This window comes from Archocentrus centrarchus, chromosome 19 (assembly GCF_007364275.1).
Source record: "Archocentrus centrarchus isolate MPI-CPG fArcCen1 chromosome 19, fArcCen1, whole genome shotgun sequence".
NCBI classification, from domain to species: domain Eukaryota; kingdom Metazoa; phylum Chordata; class Actinopteri; order Cichliformes; family Cichlidae; genus Archocentrus; species Archocentrus centrarchus.
This window is the reverse complement of record NC_044364.1, coordinates 17,816,521-17,839,872: the sequence shown is the minus strand read 5'-3', so window position 1 is coordinate 17,839,872 and position 23,352 is coordinate 17,816,521. Positions and strand designations below refer to the sequence as shown.

The window sequence follows — 23,352 nt, the reverse complement described above, 5'->3', positions numbered from 1 at the left end:
GTCATTCATATTTGGAGTTGGGGTTCTTGCTAGCGAAATCGATTTTAGAGGCGTTCCATCTTTTTTGCAAAGCCGATCTTATCAGCAACTAAATGTAATGCTCTATAAATGGACTGGAAGCCACTCACTCACCTCAATTTGATTAAATCTGATATCAGTCAACATGCATGAGTTTGAATCATTTCACTGCACAGAGATGATCCTAGTACGGTTCAATCAGTGGCCAATTAAAGTTCACATTTTATTAGATGATGCACGGAGCAGAATGAAGCAGAAATACGTCTGTTAATGCGCAATTAGACTGTAAACAGAAAAGAACCATTAGTCTTGGTTGCAGCATTGACCTTTTGCGCTGAGCGCAAATGAATGGGCCAATCAAAAATGTGAGAGTATGACGAGGCGTGTGTATATGTGCCAATATAATCACTCTTTAGCTGCAATTGCAACGGCGTTAGATGAGGTGATTTTTTTTTTATAATGAGCTGTTTGAGAAAAAGCCCACATCACATTAGAAATTACAGGATAGGTTCACATTGTTCAAGTCTATCTTAATTTGGTACCCATCCATACAACTGAAGACTTATTGGTTGCTGTAATTGCTGCTTCTGTCCATACTGGCCATTGAGAGATTTCCTCTAAAAGCAATTTCATTCTAATTGATGGGGTGGCGACATCGCGAGCTCTTCTTGTGTACAAAATTGCAGTGTGCGTTTAAGTTAATAAAATAATATGTAGCTTCAGCAGCCTTTTAGTGACTAATCGCTGCTTTGTGTAATTATCTCTCTACCCCGGCATGGTAGATAACACTTTCTGTGGAAGCAAAGGGCAGAATTTCACACAAACAATGCCTGAACTTGAAGTGATCTGCATTGTTGCCTCACAGCAAGTAGTTTCTGAGTCCTCCTTTCCTTTCCTTTCCTTTCCTTTCCTTTCCTTTCCTTTCCTTTCCTTTCCTTTCCTTTCCTTTCCTTTCCTTTCCTTTCCTTTCCTTTCCTTTCCTTTCCTTTCCTTTCCTGTGTGCAGTTTGTTCATGGATTTTTCTCTCAGTACCCTCCCAAAGTCCAAAGACATGCATGTTAGTTTAACAGGTGATTCTGAACTGGCTGTAGTTCTAGATGTGTAATAAACAAAAGTGCTGCGTGAACGGTTTTGGTGGCTCATGGTGTAAAGTGCTTTGAGTGATCAGTAAGACTACAAATGTGCTAATTAAAGCGTTGCTACATTTCAATTGATTAGCCAGCTGTTTAAGAAAATTGCAAAACTTATTTTTCAAGGAAAAAAAAATCACGTCCTCAACCCAGGACTATGTTTAGTCTAACTGGATCAGGTAGGTTCAGACTGAATTGCTGTGGTCTTGGTTTTGTCTGTCAGTCTCCCTAATCCATTATAGACTATTCCCAATTTCTGTGGAAGCAAAGAATAACACCATAAAGAATAAAGCTTTTCTTTCAGGTAAATTCACATTTTGCCCATAATTAGTGCCGCAGAGCACATTTCTTTGCATGAATTTTCTTAGGAAATTCTTAGAAAACTATAGCCTCTAATGACATGGTCTGGAGCTTCTAATTTTGGTGTTCTGTGGTAGCTCAAATTCAGTCTGCCTGAATTTATTGATAGATTTGAGTAGGTTTTCTGCAGTCATTAATTTCAGAACAAGATATGGACATATTTTGTTGTCTCTTGTGCAAAAATATAGAATCATCCCAAACGTATCCTGTAAACATGTAAATCTAGCCAGGGTACGATCTACACCTGACTAATCCTTTCTTGTGTTGAATTAAAGGAAGATGATGCCCTGCTTTGCAGGCTAATTAATATCGGTCCTTTTGGCTCTGGAGCACAATGGATCTGCATAAAGTTAATATAGTCAGTTAATACAACCATAGATCACTGAGGTGGCTCTGCTGATCCCTGCCTGGGAGATGTTTATGCTATGTGTGAAGAATGAAATGCTTTCTTGTAAAGCTCCTCTGAGGGCCTGCTTCCAGGTTGAGTGTGTGTGTCTTAGTGTGTGCACACACATTTAGGTGGTAAGGAAAGTGTGTGGGTGTTGTTTTCCTCTGTGGTTTGACCGTTTTCTGTTTTTTTTTTTCTTTTTTAAATCATTTGACATTTTCCGAGCTTGTTTTAACAGTGCAAGAGGGACGAGGAATGGAGACGGCACAGAGAGAATATTGATGGACAGACCAAAATACTGACAGGACAAGTTGAGAGTCAGACACCATCTGTATTGACAGAAGGCAGTAATTGATTAGTCATTCATGCCACTGGGCTCCCCAGTGATAGGAAAAGGACAGAGATGTTCACATCAAAGTCTTTTTACTTGACTTCATATGAAAGGCTTTCATTTGTCTCTCCTCCATTCATGGTTTATTAGTCAATGCAGAATGCTAGAGAGCAGATTATGCGCTATAAATTGGATTAAAAAAAAAAAGACATAACTTTCTCTTACAGCTCCAAAACTTTATTCAGTTCCTTACCTTTTTGTCAGAGAGGCCAGACACGGTGTCGATATATTGCTCTTGGATCATGAAAGCAGCTAAGTTGGCAGTGTAAGAAGCCAGGAAGATGACGGCAAAGAAGGCCCAGACCAGGACCATGATCTTACTGGTGGTTCCTTTAGGGTTTTCAATTGGAACAGAGTTGTTGAAGACAATGCCCCACAGCAGCCCCACTGACTTCCCAATAGTGAATGTTGGGCCACCAGGAGCTGATGAAACAGAGAGAGGAGACAATCAGTGTGACAAGCAACTATCCCACCTCAGTGTCACCCCAAGTGAGTGACATGTAGGTATTCTCAATCACTTGCAGAGTAAACTAGTAAGTCCTCAGACTTTTAATTATTATCCCATGTCAAAGTCTAATGTTTTCTTGACCAATGCTACTATGCAGACCCCCTCTTACTGGAGACTCAACTGTTCTATGAGAACATTATATTCTTTCCTTTTTTTCTCCTGACAAACTAGAGTAATAATCCCTGCGGTTGCTAGCAGGCTTTTTCAGTTACAAATATTATTAAGCAGTTCCAAAACCACTGAGGCTGTCAAGAACAGTCTTGTTTTCATTGGGGATCGGGGGTTTCCTCAGCTAAAAGTATAATATAAAAAGTAAATCTCTGTGCAAACCTAAATTACCTGCATGGCAAGATAACACCAATGGTTAAGGGGAAAATTAAGTTTAGTTTCTTTTTTTATGTGGGTGAATGGATCCTTTAAATGCAGTATTGGTCATAGGCAGAGATGTATAGTAACGAAGTAGAACTACTTAAGTACTGTACTTAAGTACTAAAATGCAGTATCTGTACTTTATTGGAGTACATATTATTTCCCCTACTTTCACTTTTACTCCACTATATATTTTTGATTAATTTAATACTTTTACTCCGATACATTTTTCACGTGCTGAATCGTTACTCGTTACTATTATGAAAATGTTATTAATCATCCCCAAGTCATAGTATCAATGCCAGAGCGGTAGATGGCACTGTCACGGTTTATGAAGCTGGCTCATCATTGGGCGATTTGAGCGATCAAGCCTATAAAAAAAACGCAGGCTTCGTCTCCGCCTTTTGCGCTGTTGCTTGCAAGTATTGAGGACAAAACGCGTCAGCTTACTGTCCGATATCGAGATGGATGACGTTCCAGGAACACCTTGCCCAGGTTTGTCTTTTAGCTGCTCTGTGGACTGCCCCTCTGGCCTTTTGAGATGTTTTATTTGTGTTTGTTTTTTTGTAAACAATTGTATGGCCTTTTATCATTGTACTCCAGCTTCAGCCAAATACATTGTGCCTTTCAAATGTTTGAAATAATATAAACAATGATAATCAAACTTTTGACTGCCTTTCTTTAATATACACAGTACTTGTACTTTTACTTGTACTTGTACTTTCGGTACTTGAGTAGCAATTTTTGAAATACTTCTACTTGCAATACTTAAGTACCAAAAAAATTGAGTACTTCTGTACTTCCACTTGAGTATGGTGTTGAAAGAACACTTCAACTTTTACTCAAGTCAATTTTTTTATATAGTACTTGTACTTCTACTCCACTCCTCTACTCCAGTACTTTATACATCTCTGGTCATAGGTAACAGTGTTAAGTTCTTTTTCTTTCTCTGGGTTCTTTCTTCAAGCAAAATATGTCTACTGTTCACTGCGTAAGTATTCATCAGCCATCTCATGCCCTTCTACAAACTTCCGAATGACAGAACAATTTCGCTGCCTCGGCCCGTTTCCATCGCTCTCTGCCACCATTGCTCATGTGCAGCAACGGAGGGTGCCACCACCATCAATCACACTTCGATTAGTGCAGCGACGAATGCTAATTAAAATGGGAAAATGACCTTTCGGACCTGGAGACGAGGCATGCTCTGTCAGCGCTGCATTCTGGGATTGATTAGCCCTCCCAAACCCGACCCAAAATCTTGTTGAGGAACTTGAGGTTGCAGGACATGCAGGTGGGGAGGGGCAGGATTTGGAGGCCTGTTGATAGGCTTACTTTGAAAATGCTTGGTAGGATGCAAATTGAGTAGCTTTGAGCTATTCTGTGGATATTTTAGAAGAAGAAAATACTAATTGAATCCATATGACATATTACACTCCAAAAACAGCAGACTTTGCCTCTGCTTTAATGATGATCAAGTAATTATTACTGTTGTATTATCCATCATAAATTCCATTACTAAGGAGGTGTAATACTCACCTTTGGCGCTCACCAGACTGCGGTTGTATCCAGCTGGGCTGAAGTACTCAAACACAAACACTGTCACAGCCACCACAGTCAGGCACATCACAAACATCATGACCCAAACTGCTGGGCTGTAAGGCTCTGAGGGAGGAGGAAAAAGTGAAGTTTTGTAAGTCTCTTTTGTACTTCTACTTCAAAACCTTAGCCTGTGATGGGGGTTGGGGGTTGAGGGGGGGGGTTACCGTGTGTGGTAGGAGGATAACAGGAAGGAGAATGAAGCGGAATTTTGTTGTATGCTGTTTGGAAAAGCGATTTAGGTGTGTATGTCGTGCGTTAGGGGATTTACTTGTAGGCTACAGTCATTGGTGGGATAAAAGCTTAATGAGAAGTTTCCTGAAGCATCTGCAGAGACAGAGCTTTTTAAAGTAGGCCATCCTGGAAGAAAGTGGTGAGGAAGATGGCAGCAACATAGCTAACATGTACATTATACTCCAAGAAAACAAATGATACAAGCAACAAAGGAACAAAGGAAATTCAAATCAAATGTGAATGTGCTCCTCACCAAGAAAAGCAGACGGGGATACAGTTCCATTGCTGCGCGCCACCATGACACTGATGCCCGTCTCAACAAACGGCACAGAGAAGTCAATGATCTCCGAACGCTCCTCGTTGATAGTGAGAGACCCAATGGCCATATCAGCCCGCCTGTACAGAACCTGAGAGAAAAGATACAAACATGAAGGAAACTAAACCAACACAGAAGTGCAGCAGTGAGCCATTTGTAGTGGTCGCCTATGTTTAGTTCTTTATCCTGCATTGCGTTCTGCTTAAAATAAAAACACTTCAAAATTTCTTAAGCAATCCTTTTAAAACAGGGAAGCCACAAGCAGCTAGCATTTTGTGTTCTATAGTAACGGTTGTCTGCAATAAATGACAAAACATTTCTCGCATCATTTCAGCATCCAGGAGGATAAAATGCTGCATCTCAGGAGTTTCTGCATCCAGTTTTTCTGTAAAGCCAGATTTTTTTTTTTTTTGCAGAGATATTTTTTACACACACACACACACACACACACGCACGCACGCATGCACACGCAATTATACAGTTCCAAAGCAGGGCGCCTTCAGGCACAAAAACACAAGCAAAAGTCTCTCCTGAGGAACACCTGTTCAGCTGCTTCACTTTCAGATGTAGCTGTGTTTGATGTGCCTTGGTGTGTGCGGGGAAAACTGTGTGTTTGTGCCATATGCATATACATGACCTCACACCACTGACCTAAATAAAACCCATCAAAAAAAACTATGTAATGCTACCTGTCCCAGTGTGCATCATTACTAGAAACTGTACTAGTGTACAAAGGTAATAAATCACTGTACTCAGTACTGTTCCGAGGTACTTTTATCCCTACTTTTGTAATTTTCTGATTTAAAATGCATAATGTATAAAAGCTGTGAGGTTAAAAAAACAAAAAAAACTTTCCAGTCTTGTTTTAGTTTCATCACAAAACGTATTATCTGAGAAGTGATAGAAATTGTTACTCTGATGTGAATATGCAGAACTTCTCAAATTAGCTTTTAGGCTTGATCCCTTTGATCCGTGACGGGACTAATTCTGAATGGCCTTGTGCTGTTTAATAAAAAATATACATTTCAAAACTTTTGGGTTTATTTTATTATGCTTTTTTTTAAAACAGTGGTTTAAAAAATGGCATTTAATATGAAAAGACTCACTTGTAGTCGAAAAACCTACAAAGGACTGTCAGCCACTCTGTACTTTCATTCACTTATATACAGTAGAGTGTTTTAGTGTCTCTGTGTTTAGCAGTCTGGTTTTATAGCCTGCTGGTTTCAAGTTTTTCTTTATTCTCATTACACTCATCAGCCTTGTTTCCAGCTTTAGCACGCAGCACTGACTTCAAGTGAAAAAGCTTTTATAAACCCACTATACGCTGAGTGCACCAGGAAGCAGCTCTTTAGCAGTTAAAGAAGAAGGGGTTGGTAGAAATCAATTAAGGTCTACAAGAAGACTGAGTATTGTAATTAAATTTATCAGGTGGCCATGGAAACATATAATTGTCACATTTACAGCTTGCTGCACCCAGAAACCAACCTAATACAATTTTAAACATTTTTAAAAAGTTGAACTGAACCTGACTTCAGCAGAATTGCTTTGGTTGAAAAGAACAGGCAACAAAAGAATAATAACTGCTGTTTGCTGTATATTCAACAGTGCTATTTTGGGATGACATCTAACATGCTAAATATAAATAACTTACCTTTATGTAATTAGGGCAGCTCATATCCCAAGGCTGCATTTATTTTAGTTAGAACTATGGCCGAATGTCATCAAACACCTCTTTCTAATAATTGTCTGTACAACACCAGCAGGCAGCTCAATACAGCTACACTGCCTGCTGCATTCAAGGACTTGTTGCTCTTCCAAAATAGTTCAGTCATATGTCTCACCTCTCCAATCATCCCATTCCAAATCCCACGAACCAGCTTGCCGTGTTTCCCATTGGTAACCAGGTAAAGGTCATAGGAGAACTTGATGGTGCGGGACAGCTTCTTTAGGATGTCTATGCAGAAGCCCTTACAACACAGCTTGGTGTAGGACTCCGAGTGGCCAATAATACTGTGAGAAGGGCAAGAAAAAGAAAAGTCACACACACAGTTAGTACAACTTTGCTTAATCATCCTGTGATCAAAGATCCTCACTGGCAGCTGGGACTGTTGCTATCTTTGGCTTCAAGACCAATGCTGTTGTCTAACTTTGCTTCAGAGAGCAAGCGCTAAATAGTCTCAGGCTCTCATGCTGACAGACATCATCGTCTACAGCAGCAAAGTGAAGGGCAAGCAATGGCTGGTTCATTAGCTAAAATCAATGTCGGTGAACAGCATGTCTTTCAGTGAGATGGAGGAGATGCCTGAAAATGACAAACAAGCACAAATACACTTAAACACTGTGTGACAGAGGCCACAATGAATGGTTGACTGACTGTGATGGCCTCTAATCAAAGCCCATTTAGGTGTGTAGCATTTGCGGGGCGCACGCCCTTCCTTTCTGTGGCCTTGCTACTTAATGGGGTGTTGAAGAACAGAACAGAGGGACAGGAAATTGTGTGAAAAAAATAATAGAATAAAAAATAATAGAAACCTCTAAAAGTGACAGCAGACAGCAAAAGTTAAAAGCAGACAAAGTGAAAATAAAGTTGACACACTTCTTGGAAAAAACTAAAGCTTTTTCACATTATTTTTTCTGATCTTTCATCTATACAGCTGCCAATAAAGGGAGCATAAAATCTACAAGGGCTGAGTCACACTGTGTGTGTGTGTGTGCGTTTGTGTGTGTGCGCGTAATTGACTGATAACCTCGGCATGTTAATGAGTCAGCATAAGAGCTGAAGAATGATAAAGAGAGAACGTAAGCAAATGAGCAAGTGACTGAATGAAAAAAGTCAAGTGAGTAATTAACATTCAAGGTGATTATTTTCAAATTCTTAAGAGTTCATTTTAGAAGCATTTTAAGTGCATTTGGAGGGCTTGCTTCTTTCATGGGACTCTAGTGCTGATAAATGCAGTGTTAATTAATTGCTGCAGGAGCTGGCCACCTGTCGCCATTATACACACTCCACTAAAAATTCACACACACGCGCAAAAGCCCGGGTAAATCGTCTCATACACAAACGCATGCACACATACAGTACAATGTCCTCTGGGGGTGAGCAGCAGCAGTTGTGCTGTGTGGTCTCCACAAAATGCCCAGAAACTAGTGCAGCGTGGAGGGGAATATGTTAGACCAGAGAGAGTGAGAGAAAGGAGAACTGTCAGTTGAACAGCAGACAGAAAACACACGGACCAACAACCAGACGATGCAGCGATGGGGCAGCGGCTTCAGTTTAGAGGGAAATGAGGGCAAGTGCAAAGGAGGACAGATGGAGGAGGAGGAAGAAGAGGAGGATTGTGAAATTACCATCACTGTGATCCTATTGAAATGATGAGGAAAACACTACAAAGTTAATGCCCAACAGTTCTGTGCCACACTGATCGTCATTGTTACTGCAGTACAAACTACTAAATATGTTATTTCCATCAGTTAATATGAACCTTTAATCCCTTCGTTGTTTTCTGTTTTATTTTATTGGACCAACAGTCAAATCCAGAAACATGCTTCATAGCGAAGTATGCGGATACTAAAACACTGAAGCCTTGTGATTCTTTAACAGACTTAAACTACAATGGATAACAAAATATTTGTCTTATGGCTTAACACCAAACCTCAAATCAGGACTTGTTTTATGTGTTGTAGTTAAAGAACCTTATACAGCCCAATCTGAGCTCACATTATAACATATGTTAAAATACAAACAAGCAAAAAAAAAAAAAACTTTAAATTTTTGCTTTCTTTTAGTCTGAAATACTGAAGGACTGGAGCCTTGGGCAGGCCGGTTCTTGCACATGGGGCACATATTAGATGTCCCTGTTTTTGTCGGTTAAATAATTTTTAGAAAGCACAGAATATGATTGGAAAATTGAAAAAAAAAAAAAAGCACTGTCTAGTTATGTGGAATTAAAGGAGTGAGTTAACATTGTGTTGCATTACTTGATGGTGTCTGTAATTTTATGTGTGCTCTTAATGCACTCATTATAAAGTTATAGAAGACAGTGGAACAGTCAGACATGGCTTCATGACTTCGGCTCTCTGTAACAGCCTCCACTCTCATGGTTTTAGGATTTCTAAGATATTTTGAGACATGTCTGCAGGGATTTGCTCCCATTTAGTCCTCATATTGGAGGGGTCCAACACAGGCTCACTCTTCTTTGATGTAGAATTGTTGCTTCACTTCATTGAGGTGTGTGGGTATTTATACAAATCTCTCCTAAGGTCACACCACAGCATTTCAATTAGGTCAAGGTCTGGACTTTGACTGGACTATTGCAACACCTGGGTTCTTTTCTTTTCCAGCCATTCTGTTGTAGATTTTACTGGTGTATATATGGGATCATTCCACTTAGGGCCAGCTTTAGCTGTTGGACAGACAGCCTCACATTTGACTCCAGAATACTTTGGTATTCAGAGGACTTTGTGGTTGAATCAATGACTGCAAGGTGTCCAGATCCTATGGCTGCAAAACAAGCCCAAATCATTATCCCTCTATGATCATGGCCAGTTCTTCACTAAATGTGGCGCAGTACATTATGAACAAATATCTCCACTTTGGTCTTTTCTGTCCAAATAACATTGTTCCAGAAGTCTTGTGGTTTGCTCAGATGCAACATTGCAAACCTAAGCTGTGCTGCCATGATCTTTTCACACAGAAGACTTACCCTCTTTATTCCTATGGAAACAGTGAGGGTGTAACTAGCTAGAAATATTGTAAACAAAAATGTTTTAAAAAATTGCACAGGGGATTTTAAAAACAATGATTTGGAGTGTAACAGGGTCTTTTCACTAAACAATAAGAGAAGAACATCTTAAGATTTAAAAAAAAAAATGTAACTAATCAATTATCTAAATTTCTATCAGTTAATCTTCTGTCCCAGATCTTATCAAATTTAAGGCCTGCTTCACATTAACATGTGGACACTGAATTTCACTGAAGCCATCTCAAATACTATATCAGACAGCCAGGATTTGAGATGTTGGATTTTAACATGGAATTCTTGCTCTTAATCAGCCCAGAGACGTAGGCTTAGCCTTTTGGCAAAAGAAGCTATCATCTGTCCAAAGAAAAGGTTTTTAATGAGCAAGACAAAAAGTTTTAATCACGCTAAACATCTGCTCTGCAGGGAAGCTGCTCAGACCACACAACTAGATTAACTGATTTTTAGAGCAGCAGTCGCCTCTCTCCCTCTCTCTTTCCTGCTCTCTATTTGTTGGTCACCGTCCAAATGGGACATGCCAGCCAGAGAGAAATAGTGAAAGAGAACCAGAAAGAGGGTAGGCTGGGATAACGTTGTCCCACTATGACAGATGTCCCCATGTTAGACAGATAAATCTTCTTTACTAACAATCAATGTGCCATTGCGCCCAACAACAGCCGCTACATATCTCATTCTATAATTAATGTGCCAGGCATGGCCAGTTCCACAATCTGCATAAACGATACATGCTCCACAGACACGAGTACACGCATACATGGAGTCACTGAAGTGATCATGAACACATTAATGGAAGTTGGGGGGTTTTTTTTGCATAGCATATCTGCAAAGCCTCATGTTTGGCTGTGATATGCAGATATTCTGTGTAATGTTGAGAGTTAGATGTGAACATACAGATACTGTGTTCTTACAGTAAAATTATGCTACAACCAGCAACCAGTTAGCTTAGATTGGCATGAAATCTGAAGAAACTGGAAATTGCTGCACATTTAACATCATTTAAAACCACCACAGCTGCTGGTTTTAGTGGATATTTATAGATTAAACAACAAGTGATGAGCTGCAACATTAAAAGCACTGACAGGTAAAGTGAATGTCACTACAACACAATGTTCTGCTGGGAAACTGTGGGTTCTTTCATCTATCATCCAACTAAACATTGTTGCTGGCCAAGCACACACAAGCACACATGGTGATAATAACACCTCCCAATGGTGGTGGTCTCCCCGAGCAGGACAATGAGCTCCGCCGAACTGCAGAAACTGCTAAGGAACAGCTTGAGGAACATGACAAAGAGGCTGAGGTTTTGACCCGTCCTCAAAACTCTCCACATCCCAATCCGATTACGCATCCATGGGACGCACCAGAACAAACCCAATCCCTGCAAACACTACTGGATAACCCGCAGAACCCAAAGGATCCACTGCCAACATCTGAGTGCAAAATGCCACAGAACACACCTAGAGCTCCTATGTTCATGCCATAATGGTCACATTAATTATATTAGGAAGGTGTTTTTAAGACCAGCAGAGTTATCTTAACTGTTTTTTTTTTTAATTTCAGAATTAAACACAACTGAAATGATTTCAAAATTGTATATTGCTCTTGCACTCTACTATGTAACAAGCACATGTCTCATGGTCAGACTCTAGCAAATGGAGCAGACCTTACATTCAATAATGTTCTGCACTTGAGCAAACACTGTGCTGCAAACAAGCATATAACAACGATTACATATTAACATAATCAATAATAGGCAGTGAGATTCTGGTTAGAAATAATAAACTTTCCAGATTACAGAGCTAAAAACATCAAGGAAACTACAGTTACAGCCTTTTGATGCATTATCGTGCCAGTGCATTGGCGTGTACTAGGTGTGGCTTGTTTGCTGTCAGTTGATGCATTGCATTGTGATATCTGACTTAATATCCTGCCAGAACTAGTTCATTAAAAGGCTCTGAATAAACAGCCAGTGGAAGCTGATGTCTGTACTCACTTTGGTTCCTGCCTCTTTTAGTATGCTGAGCAAAATGCTCCCCAAATCACATGATTAATAGATTCCTGCGAAGGAGCACTTCTTTTCTGGTGCTCTGTCTGTCATATCAGGAAGTAGTTGGAAAAGTTATTATATTAACAGCATATTGAAGTTCATAATTTAACCTATTGTTTGGGGGTTTAAATCTCACCCTTCAGTTTCAGTTTAACAATGATGAACAAAATGACTTTAATTTAGTACATTGTTATTATTCATTTGTGTTATTGTGTTGGGTCCTTGAAGAGAAGCTGTAATCAAAAACAAGAGTGCCACTTCTGACCCAGTGGCAACTTCCAGGGTTGAAATACTAATGCAGAAGTGCCAAAAACAGCAGTTCATTTAATGGTCACTAATGGCTCAGTACACTAGAGTAAAAATAGAATGACAACTTCCTTGCAACTAAGAAAAAAAAATGGTGATTGCCCAGTGATTGCATTAAATTATTTTTGCTGTCAGTGACCAACTGCAAGGAGTTGCAGTGACACAATGGTCACCCAGAGGCTGAGCATGCAACACCCTCAGACTCTGGGTAATGACTTTGGATTGCACGGCAGGTTGCTCGATGGAAGGCAACCTGTCTACAAACAATCGTGGTCCGACTTGGTCCGATCTGATTGGACTGACTGCAGTCACAGTCAGTCCAATCAGACTGGTGAAGGGTTACCATCTAATTTATAAATGCAGACATATTTCTATCACCTTACAATCAATCTGAGTCAGTCTGTGCCAATGAATGCAACTCATCAGCGACGCATCTCTTTTCAATAGGGGACTCAAATCAAGTGGTTGCCAACTGTTAGTAATTAATATGAATTTATTTTTAATGTGACTGTGTGCTGTATATAGGTTGCAAGTGTTTTGCAACAGACAGCAACAGATTTACATTTTTTACTGATTTATCACAGTTCATCACCACATTATCACAAACATATTGCATGTAACTACAAGTTTCACCCCATTCAATTGCAAACTGGCTCAGTCTCATCGCCGCATCACTTGATGCACCAAAGTTGCTTTGAAGACAGCAACTGATGGTGTGGTCAAATTAATTAGCAGGTATCCGTGCTTGTCCCTGTTGCAATTTATGTATTCAGCTTGCTAACCAGGCTTGCTAGTGTCAGCTGATAATTTAATATCACCCAAATATTTTCACTTGTGGGTGGAAAAAAAACAAAAACAACAATATGGTGCTGGCAAAAAATGCTCAAACTGATGCTTCGAAAAACAAAGTCAAAATCTAATCATTACAGTCTGTTCTTGTGACACTTAATATCAACATCACTGACAGATTATGTGGATGAGAAAAATAATTTTCTTTCAAATGTTGGATCAAGGTGCAATTTATTCATTAAAAAAAATAACTTTAGGAAATACAGCTTTTAGCAGCACATAAAACAAATACACAAACCCGCCCATGCCCCAAATGCTCAAATTATTGGATCTGGATGATTGAACTGACCTGCCAAATCTTAGTCAACAAAGAAAACCTTCAGTTGGGTAAAGTTGCTTTTCTGTTTCTTCTCTACTATTTTGCCACTTTGTAAAGCAAGCTAAAACCTCTTAGGAAAGAGCTAGGAAGCTAAAATAAATAAATAAAATTACCTCTTTTCCAATAGATTCAAAAAATCAAACATGTTCCTTAGATGTACTTTTTATATTCAAAGAAAAACTGGCAACAGCAATTACTGTTAGAGTAAGCAAGCAAAGCCCTGAATAAAATTCACCAGCACTGTTGCAGAGGTACTCGTGTAAAGTTGTGGCTGGTCCAAGGTAGACAGACAGGGATTTTATACGAATCTATTATTGTTGTCAACATATTCAGAGTTTGTCAGTTTTCCTGTTGTAAACCTAATAAGAGGACAAAGTAGTAAACAATGATTTGAAGAAATTCATGACATAGTTTTATTTCTATTGCGCGTGATTGTTTGAACATAATGAAGATATTTTGCATTCTTAATGAGCACCAGTTCAGAGGTAATAGCTGTTTAATGGCTGTTTTCTGCCATGCTGTGATCTGTGTTTGATACTGATGGTGTGATTTTAAAGTGCTTAGACACTCATCACACACAATTACTCTGAGTTTAATGAAGTGTGGAAGAATGCAGCATCTACTCAGACTTAAACTGGGGCAGAGAAGCAGAGAGGGAGGGTGTAAATGTCTGTGTGGGACTGGGCATTACTGGAAATTGGCTAGGAACAGGGCCAATATGATACTCATTTAACATATTTAATTGTGTATGTACGTACAATATGATGACAATATGATTAAAGTTTTTTAAACAATATCAAAGACGTTGTTCAGTGGCCTCTTTTGTTACTGTTATCTAGCAGCATGCAATCATGGAAGCTCATCACTGTAGCCAGTTCAAATCTATATTCATTAGTCACTTTATACTTTTTCAAATGCTTTTTAACACAAATTTCTAATCAGTTAACCATGTAGATGACCTGCTGAAGTTCAAACCGAGCATCAGGGAAGACAGGTGATCTAAGTGATTTTGAATGTGTTGGGCTGGACCAGCTGTTTCAGAAACTGATGATCTACTGGGATTTTCCCCACACAACCATCTCTAGGGTTTACAGAGAATGGTTCAAAAAGGTTACAACCAAGGTATGCAGAAGAGCATCTCTGAACACACAACGACCGTGAAGCAGTTACAGCAGCAGAAGACCACACCTGGTGCCACTCCTGTCTGCTAGGAACAAGAAACTAAAGCTACAACTCACACAGGCTCACCAAAATTGGACAACAGAAGACTGGAAAACATTGCCTGGTCTGATATGGGGCAGTATTTTCCTGGAGGATATTTTCCTACAATTCTATGGGCTTCTCAGTACCAAATGAACATTTTTTAAAATCCACAGTCCATCTGAACATAGTTGCTGACCACGTGTGCAGAGGACCCACCTTCTGATGGATGCAACCAACAGGCTAACACATAATGCTACAACGCTCCAGTCATTTCAAACTGGTTTCTTGAACATGACAAGTTCACTGTTCTTCACCATGTTCACATTTGAGGTCATTTGTAAAAAATGTATTAATGTTACAATTTGACATGTATATTTATTTATTTATATTTATTTATTTATATTTATATTATTTATATTTATATTATTATTTATATTTATTTGACTCCAGTGAAATAGCTATGAGTAACTTTAGCTAAAGTAACTACAGAACTAACCATTTGGTAGTGTATTAGTCACTGATACAGTACCTGGATCAGTAAATTCATTCCTGAAAGTTGTTATACAGTATTGTTATAAAGTTAGCATTAGCTTGGCAGCTAGTCTGAGTAACGATACAATGTTACGCAGATTTTACAAACATAATTAGAAACCCTTAATAAGGGTACACAAGTCATAAAAACGTATGACATCTGTGTAGGTTGTATTTGAATGTGGGCGTGTTACATATCTTACCTAAACTAACTTTTTTCTATTTGACCTGTCTTTCTTGAGCTTTTATTCAACTGAAAAAGTAAAAAGCTCTAAAATGCTGTCAAAAAAAAGTTCTCTCTGAAAAAGTGAATTTTGTATCAAACCAAAAAACTTTTGATCACAGAATAAAAAGAATTGATCTTTTTGTTGTGGAACCCTGAAGTTGTTTCTTATTTATTTAATTAATTTATTTTATTTTTTCCATCTGATGTTTCCAAGGTCAAAAATAAACTTTTAAACTCAACTTTCAAGTCAAATAGGATAAGAAGTGCTCAGGAAACCCTGGACTCAAAACTACATTTCAAAGAAAACTGAACAGTCTACATCTGCTGATGGGACAGTGTGATATAATAAGTTTTTTTTAACTTTACATGTTAAAGCTGACATAGCTGTAAAAGCTTTTAGTCGCCAATGAAGCAAGGTAGTCCAAGATGCACATTGAGACAGATCAGTCTCAGCCTGGGTCAAACTCATGACAAGTTCTGCTACAACTGAAAAACATGAAAACAGACCATTTATCTTAAATTTTATCATTACACGGTGTCCTCTTTCATCTGGCCAGGCTTCAGAGGTTTTTTGATGCATACAGAAAAAATGCCAGCCACAAAGGTAACTTATTGTTCTTCTACTTTTCATATCATGAGATCTGCGCAGTTTTCATCTATTTACATCCATAACAGCACTTTTCATGAGACATTGCTGTGGTTTAAAGATCCATATCCATGCATTTTCTTGCATCTACGTAGTTATTAAGCTTTACTTGCGTTTGTGTCGCTGTGTGTACCTATCTGTGTAATTGGACTGACGCCTGCAGGGCACCGTGTTGCGGACACAGGTACCGGTGCCTGGGTCCACATTCTCGACCATGACGAAGGGATGCTCCTCCAGCGTAGCCACGGTCAGGTGACGATCATCAGACACATGCTCCAGGTAGCTGCCATATCGAGGCCAGATGGGGTAGCGAACTTGGAGGACACCCCGAGCATACGTGCCCACCTGAACACAACATGTGAAAAACAAAAACCTTGTTGGTAATCACATGTGAGTCCCGACCTTCATGTCAGCACCTTCTCTCTTCACCTACCCTGCCACTCGGAACTTCACAGGATGAATAATTTTTATAAAAAATGTATAAAGATAAAAAAAAAAAAAAAATGTATGTGCTGACCTGGAGGAAGAGGATAAGAAGATCAAAGGAGAGTAGGGTTCATTAACACATGCTGAGGAGACTTAAAAGTGTTTGAGGAAGATTTATTGGGGAGGAAAAAGCCCTCAGAAACTAAAACAAAGAATAAACCAGCTGCATCACATTAATAATACAACCCAGCATGTGCTGTGTGTTAATTTTGTTGACTGATTATTCAGTTAATAATTTTCTTTTTTTCACTAATAAACATATTGAAATGTCACTATTTATAAATGATAACAGTTCAAGTGATTATTGCAATTTATCTAATGTGTTTTGTTTGTTTGTTTTTTTGCCTTTGTGTGTTTAAAAGATTTGCTGCATTTGTAGAGCTGGTGTAAGTAAAGCTCAATGAACTGAAAATAAATGAACAAACAGAGATTCTGACAGATTCGTTAACGAGATTGCTACTGAAAAAAGTGTTTAATGTCACAGAAGCCACTTTTGAACCAGAATTGCCATATACTGTCACATCATACAATCAATAGTCCCATAGACATCGGTACCAAGCTCAATGAAACCCTCCACATGAGGAGCAAGACTGTTTGTCACATCACCATCGACCTAATGAGGCGTGCTGAGCTCGGCCAGCGCTGACTTACTGCGTATGAAACTCACTCCCTTACAGATTTAATGAGACCTCTTCTTCATACCAACTCTTGATTCTTTCTTCAGCTTAGTCATGCTAATGTTTTTCCTTAGTCATACATGGATGACTTAAGACTCTGTATAAAGGTGCAGCACGTAAAGCGGTGATTTGTTTCTGTGCACCATCTGTGAATGACAGAATCACAGAAATGTCAGTTTTGGAGATCAGTCATTTAGATTTATGTCATATGTCTAAAGTATCTTAAGCAGAAGTGCTTTCACTGCCATTCAGGCACTCCCTGGACCAATGGCTCATTAAATACTGGGTTAAAATATGGTGTGATGATTGAATATACAAAACTCTTATCTATCAGTTCAGTCAGGTTTTGACAATGAATGATGCATTCACCTTGCTAAAGAGTTAAGATAAGCACATCACAGTCACAGAATAGATTTCCTTCATGTTTGGAGTTAAATTTGAAGTTCTTTAAAAATACATTTTTCTCCAGCCACCAGCCCAAAGCAAAAGGAATTTTTTTTCTCTCTCTCTTTTTTGGCCATTGCAAATTTCCCTTGTCACCTCTCTGTGTATAAATAGTCCCATCTTCATTTTATCCTTTGTTGTAGAGTCTGTGTACCTCTTATGTCATGTGCTCTAAGTTTATTTCATGTTACTCTGTATGACTTGTGTCCCGTGTTTAAGTCCACCTCTCTGCTACATAACACTCCTTTTTGTTTGTTTTTTTGGGACAATCTCACCACTGCAGTCCTGGTCAGTTGCAGCCAATTACAACACAGTGGCAAATTGAAACAGCTTTCCATAGACTGCATTTTTGTCTGTGTTTTGGTCTCCGTCAGCTCCTGAGGAGAAAATACTTCATTATGATCAACAGCCAGTAAGTAACGTTAGGAGTGTGCTACAAAGCAAGTTCAATATAGCCAGACTTTTTTTTTTTTGCATAAGCTGGCTTGACAAAACCTAAACCCCCAGTCAGAGATGATGGGTATCATAACAGTGGATATCAATTTTCTTTTGTTAACGCTGGCTTTTGTGTAGTATTTGATCCACCATTCTTCTTATGCACAAAGTCTATTCATGTCATACACTTTATTAGCAGAATAGGTGATAAAGAACATAAGTAATAGAACCACAAAATTCAAATGCTGAAAGTGACTGTAATGCTGCAGGAAATCATGAATCCAGGGATTTGATCATCAAATGCTCACAGAGCAATCAAATAAATATATTAACTCGAGTTAATATATTTATATTAGTGCTCAGTCTGCTCTCTGTGCTGCTGTTTATTTCTAACGAGACAGCAACACATTACTTTACTGTCCCATAGCTTAAAAGGAAAATAAATATCACTTTAGTTTGTCGCCAAATCAAAATTAATTGTATTAACTGAATAGGTATTTTTAGTCATAAATGGCCTACAAATCTAAGTGAATGATTTTCTAATATGTGTTCAAATAGCTGCAATTTCAACAGTGCAAAACAAACAAACAAACAGTTTAGGACCAAAGAAAAATACGTTAAATACACAAGTTCCATCAAATTGCTGGAACAATGCAACACATACAGTTTGCAATACTGCAACTTTAAAGCTGGGCTTCATTCAGTGGGGTTACGCTTTACAGATTGCATATATATAACCTATTCCCTCAGCAGATATCTGTCTCACACTTACAGGATACTGTAAACGAAATAGTGAAAATGTCCTTCCAGCCAATTTTAAACGGAAACTGTGACAATAATCGGCTCCAGATCAGATTATGTTTTCACCGTCATTTACCATGGTGATCTAGCCGGGTAAAAAAAAAGAGCGTCTCCTTCATGACACTGAAAACTCAGACTTTACACTCAGCTTACCTCACTGAACCATTAATCTCGCTTCACAGTACACTCCTCTTGTCTGCTGTTTGGGGTTGGGCAGGTAGTCGGTTTTTCTTTTAAACAGTTGCAGACGGGTTGATACCATAAATCTTAACTTTTAAACTTTTAAAACCAAACCTGTGAGCTGAATAACAATAAAGCCTTTAATAGAGCTGAGGGCAGAGCTGTGTGATAATTCACATTTCACCTAACATGTAGTTTTTAAATTGTTACTGTTTATTGCTGATATATTGTTTATTGATTATTACTGCTTTTTATTTATTGTCTTGAATCTTCAGGTGCAAAATTGGTACAAGATGAAAAGGGACAAAATGTCACCCAGCAGCACCCTTCAGATGATGATAAGGAATAACAGCATGTTAAACTGTCTGGCTGTCACAATGAAAGAGAGAAGCTTGAAAAGAGCAAGTACTCCACGACATGTCGTTATAACGGATGAGATACATGACACAAAGAGGAGAGGGAGAACAAGCAGTGAGAGATCGAGTTGTAATGAGATGGGGTTGAAAGGGAGGGAGAGGATTCACAAAATTCTGATGCTTGTATGGCATCTCGTCAGATGTCTTGTTATCTGTAACTCGTGTGAACATCAATACCTGTGCTTGGGGAGAATATGTGATTTTTAAGATCTACAAACACGGACAATCCAAACCCCACTTCAGCACAATGACACGTCCATGTTCATACACACACATATGCATACACAGCAGCCAGGAGGTGACATTGATAAAGTAGGTTGGTCTTTCCAGGGCAGAAATAAATGAGTTCAACTGTAGCTGTGAGATTACGTTTAGGGCTCTCTGTTCGGTCGCACTTTTTCAATACACCCTCAAGCTTTGACTGCGTGTGTGCGCTTGTGTGTGTAAAAGGGATTGAAAACACTCTCGAGGTTGCAAGGCACGGTTATGAGGAAACAGGAATAAGAAAAGGATATGGCCTCACCGGGCATGAAGACGCACAATACTATTGATCTGAAATTATGTAAACACTTGCCCCCTCAAGTCATATCTGATTCAAGGAGTTGTTTTTTCCATGTGTAAACTATCTGCATCTATCCAGATTAGATCTTTTAAGTCACACTGAGAGGCTGAAGCACTGAGCTTATGAAGGTAATTTCCATCATTAGGGCCACAAATTCTGTTCTTCTCATAGTCATAACTCAGTCAAATCTGAATGCACAGGCATACATTTTGAAGAACAAAAAAAATAAATAAATAAATAATTCCCAGAAAAGATCTTAAAAGAAGCAGATATTTTTATGTGTGTTTGGTCATTGTGTGTTTCTGTGCCACTGTGTATAATTCAGTTAAAGCTTCCCAGTACCTTGTCCCAGATTCTGTCCCGATCCAAAGCAATGATGACCATAGAAGGGTTTGAGAGGAAGCCTTGGTTGTTGAACGACAGATCTCTTCTCTCCCAAGTCACATTCAGCATGTGTCTATCTCCAACAGAAACATAAACAGTACGCAATCAAGGAACTTTGACTTTCTAGAAATAAAAATATGCAGATTCATTCACACGGATGCATGCCCATACAATGATCACCTGCTAATTAAATCTAAAGTCTCCCCCCCAGGAGCTTAATTTAATGTGGGAGACTGGAAGTAGCTCATTAGGCGGTGATGGCGGCAGGTGATTGGTCCGACAGCAGAGTGTTCCTACTGAGTGATTTCACTGTCTCTTAATAGATGACAGACTAGACTGTTTATAATGAATCCAAACCAATTAGAATTTCAGACTACATGCTAAAGAGGCACTATACTCAGTCTGCTCACAAACTCCAAAAAAACAAAAGAAGTTAAAGGGTTTAAAGAGTCCAGCTGATTTTAAACAGAATAGTCACACATCCCACTACTGGAGCTCAGATGCAGGTGACCTGGAAGATGCCACTTCAGTTTAAAGAAACAGAGTACTGGACTCAGTGTTCTCGCTCTACATCACGATGTATTGATCGTTCGACCTGCACTGTGCCTTCGTCAATAGTGTAATCGAGTTAACAAAGGAAGTCAGTAAAATTAAAGGGACTTAAAAACCAAGGTCACAAAGTGTTTCAAAGCTTGAAAAAAATCTGTATCTATAACAAAAACAAGCAAGCAAAAGATGTATTAGTTAAAAATCTATAAAGATTAAATTAGATTAGACATTAGAGATTAGTTTCTAATCCCCAAAAGTCTCTGAGCCAGGGCAGAAAAAGCTTGGTAATCATGAAACGTGAATTGTGGGATGGGCACAAAAAGGAGCTGATAACCTAAAATGCTTAATAGAATAAACAACAGATATGGAATTTTTTTTTTACACGTTCAATTTTAGTCCTGAATATAAAATGAAACCTACATCACAAAGCTTGCAGTAGATAAGAGTTTTTTTAATCTATTGCAGATACCAAGATTTTTAACTAATTGCACACATGATTTGGATTTTTGGTTTAAATATCAATCATCATATTCTGCTTATTAATATCTGCAATGACAAACCAGTGATGACTAATATGATAGATACTGCAGCTTGTTTTGAAGCCTAACAAAAACAAGTAACACCATCACCTGTGTAGTGTTGCTTCACCTGAACAGAGTGTGGTTGTCTGAGTGTTTGGCTGGCTTGTTGCAGTCACCGTGTCCCTCGGGGATGAAACCATACTGCTTCTTGAAACTCTCTGCTCCTTTGGCTACGATGGCAACACCCTCCCTCACTCTCTGCCGCAAGCTTTTCCTCCACTGGTCGGTAATCACACCGATTACACCTATAGGGAAGCTGGCAGGTGGAGAGCCGTCAGGGTTGCCCACGGCCAGACTGGGGAGGATCCAGATGTAGCCTGGCCCCAGCAGACCCACCTCAGCGGCGTTTTGAAAAAGGTACTGCGCCTCTTCGTGTGAGCAGTACGCCAGCAGAACCTGGGAATCCAACTGCAGACGGAGAAGAAATCTGTTAGTGATAAATCACAGAATAGCCTGAGCATGTTCAACACCAGTTATAAAGTTTCGGCATAACATACTTGTTAACTGAGTTATTATAAACTGCAGTAAAAACTTTCACATATTGTTATGTAATATTCATATACAACTAAAGAAGCAGGTGCCTTGCCTCCCTGGCTGCTGCAATATTGGACATCCAGAGTTAACTCTCCTGTTCTAAGGTACATCAGAGTCTGTCTATGGAGGCAGGAGGGATGCCTGTGGCATAATTTCCATGTTTAACTGCCAAGAGAACACAGTTCATGTCCCATTTGGGAGATTTGTGTTTTGCTTTGTTTTCACTGCCTGATTGCTTTCCCATTTGCTCGTTTTACACTTTTCACTGTTTACTCTCTATTTGGTTAGTTTTGGGCACTGAAAACTATTTAACTAACTTTAGGAAAACACAGTCCTTTGTGTTAAAATTAACTTGCTTACTACATTAACTTGGAACTTGAAACATTATGCTTAAGGATGCCCAGTAAGTTTAAATCTGACCCAGAGAGGTCAGAGAATGCCATTACTGTGGACAGAGGCTGGACAAAATCTGCCAACAGACAACAGGATTATGCATACTGTAACATAATGAGCTAATAAAGCTAATAACATTTTAGTCCATCTCTCTGTTAGCCCTGCAACAGACTGGCGACCTGGCCAGGGTGTACCTCACCTTTGACAGCTGGGATAGGCTCCAGCTCCCAAAAATCCCAAAGTACATTTCTCTTCATTTATGCAGATCTAAATATTCAATTTAATTCAATTCAGTTTATTTATATAGCACTAAATCACAACACCAGTCACCTCAAGACACTCAATAAATCCTTATATAATATATTACATGTAATATATACATCAGCGTTATTAAATTTACTAAAGTTTCATGATATCAAGCATATGGCCCATTAAAACAGTAAAGCAACAACTTGTGATCCAATGTCCCGGGTAATATTGATTCCTTTACAAAGCAACTTATCGTACCTGCTGCAGCATGCGTTTGAGCTTCACGTCACTAGCCCCAACGGACATTTCTAGAGACATGATATCCTGGACATTCCACAAGAAGTAGGAAGTATCTGTGTAGGACTGAACTATATCCACAAAGGTGTCATAGCCCGGCATTAAGCTGGTGATCACAGCAAACTCGCCCCAGTCATATTCCTCCATCATCTGAAACAGACACAGGC

At 39.0% G+C, this 23,352-nt stretch overlaps 1 pseudogene; it reads right to left on the bottom strand.

The window, feature by feature from the left end:
• Positions 1 to 23,352, bottom strand: part of LOC115798193 (glutamate receptor ionotropic, NMDA 2C-like) — a 47,863-nt pseudogene that overhangs the window by 10,519 nt on the left and 13,992 nt on the right.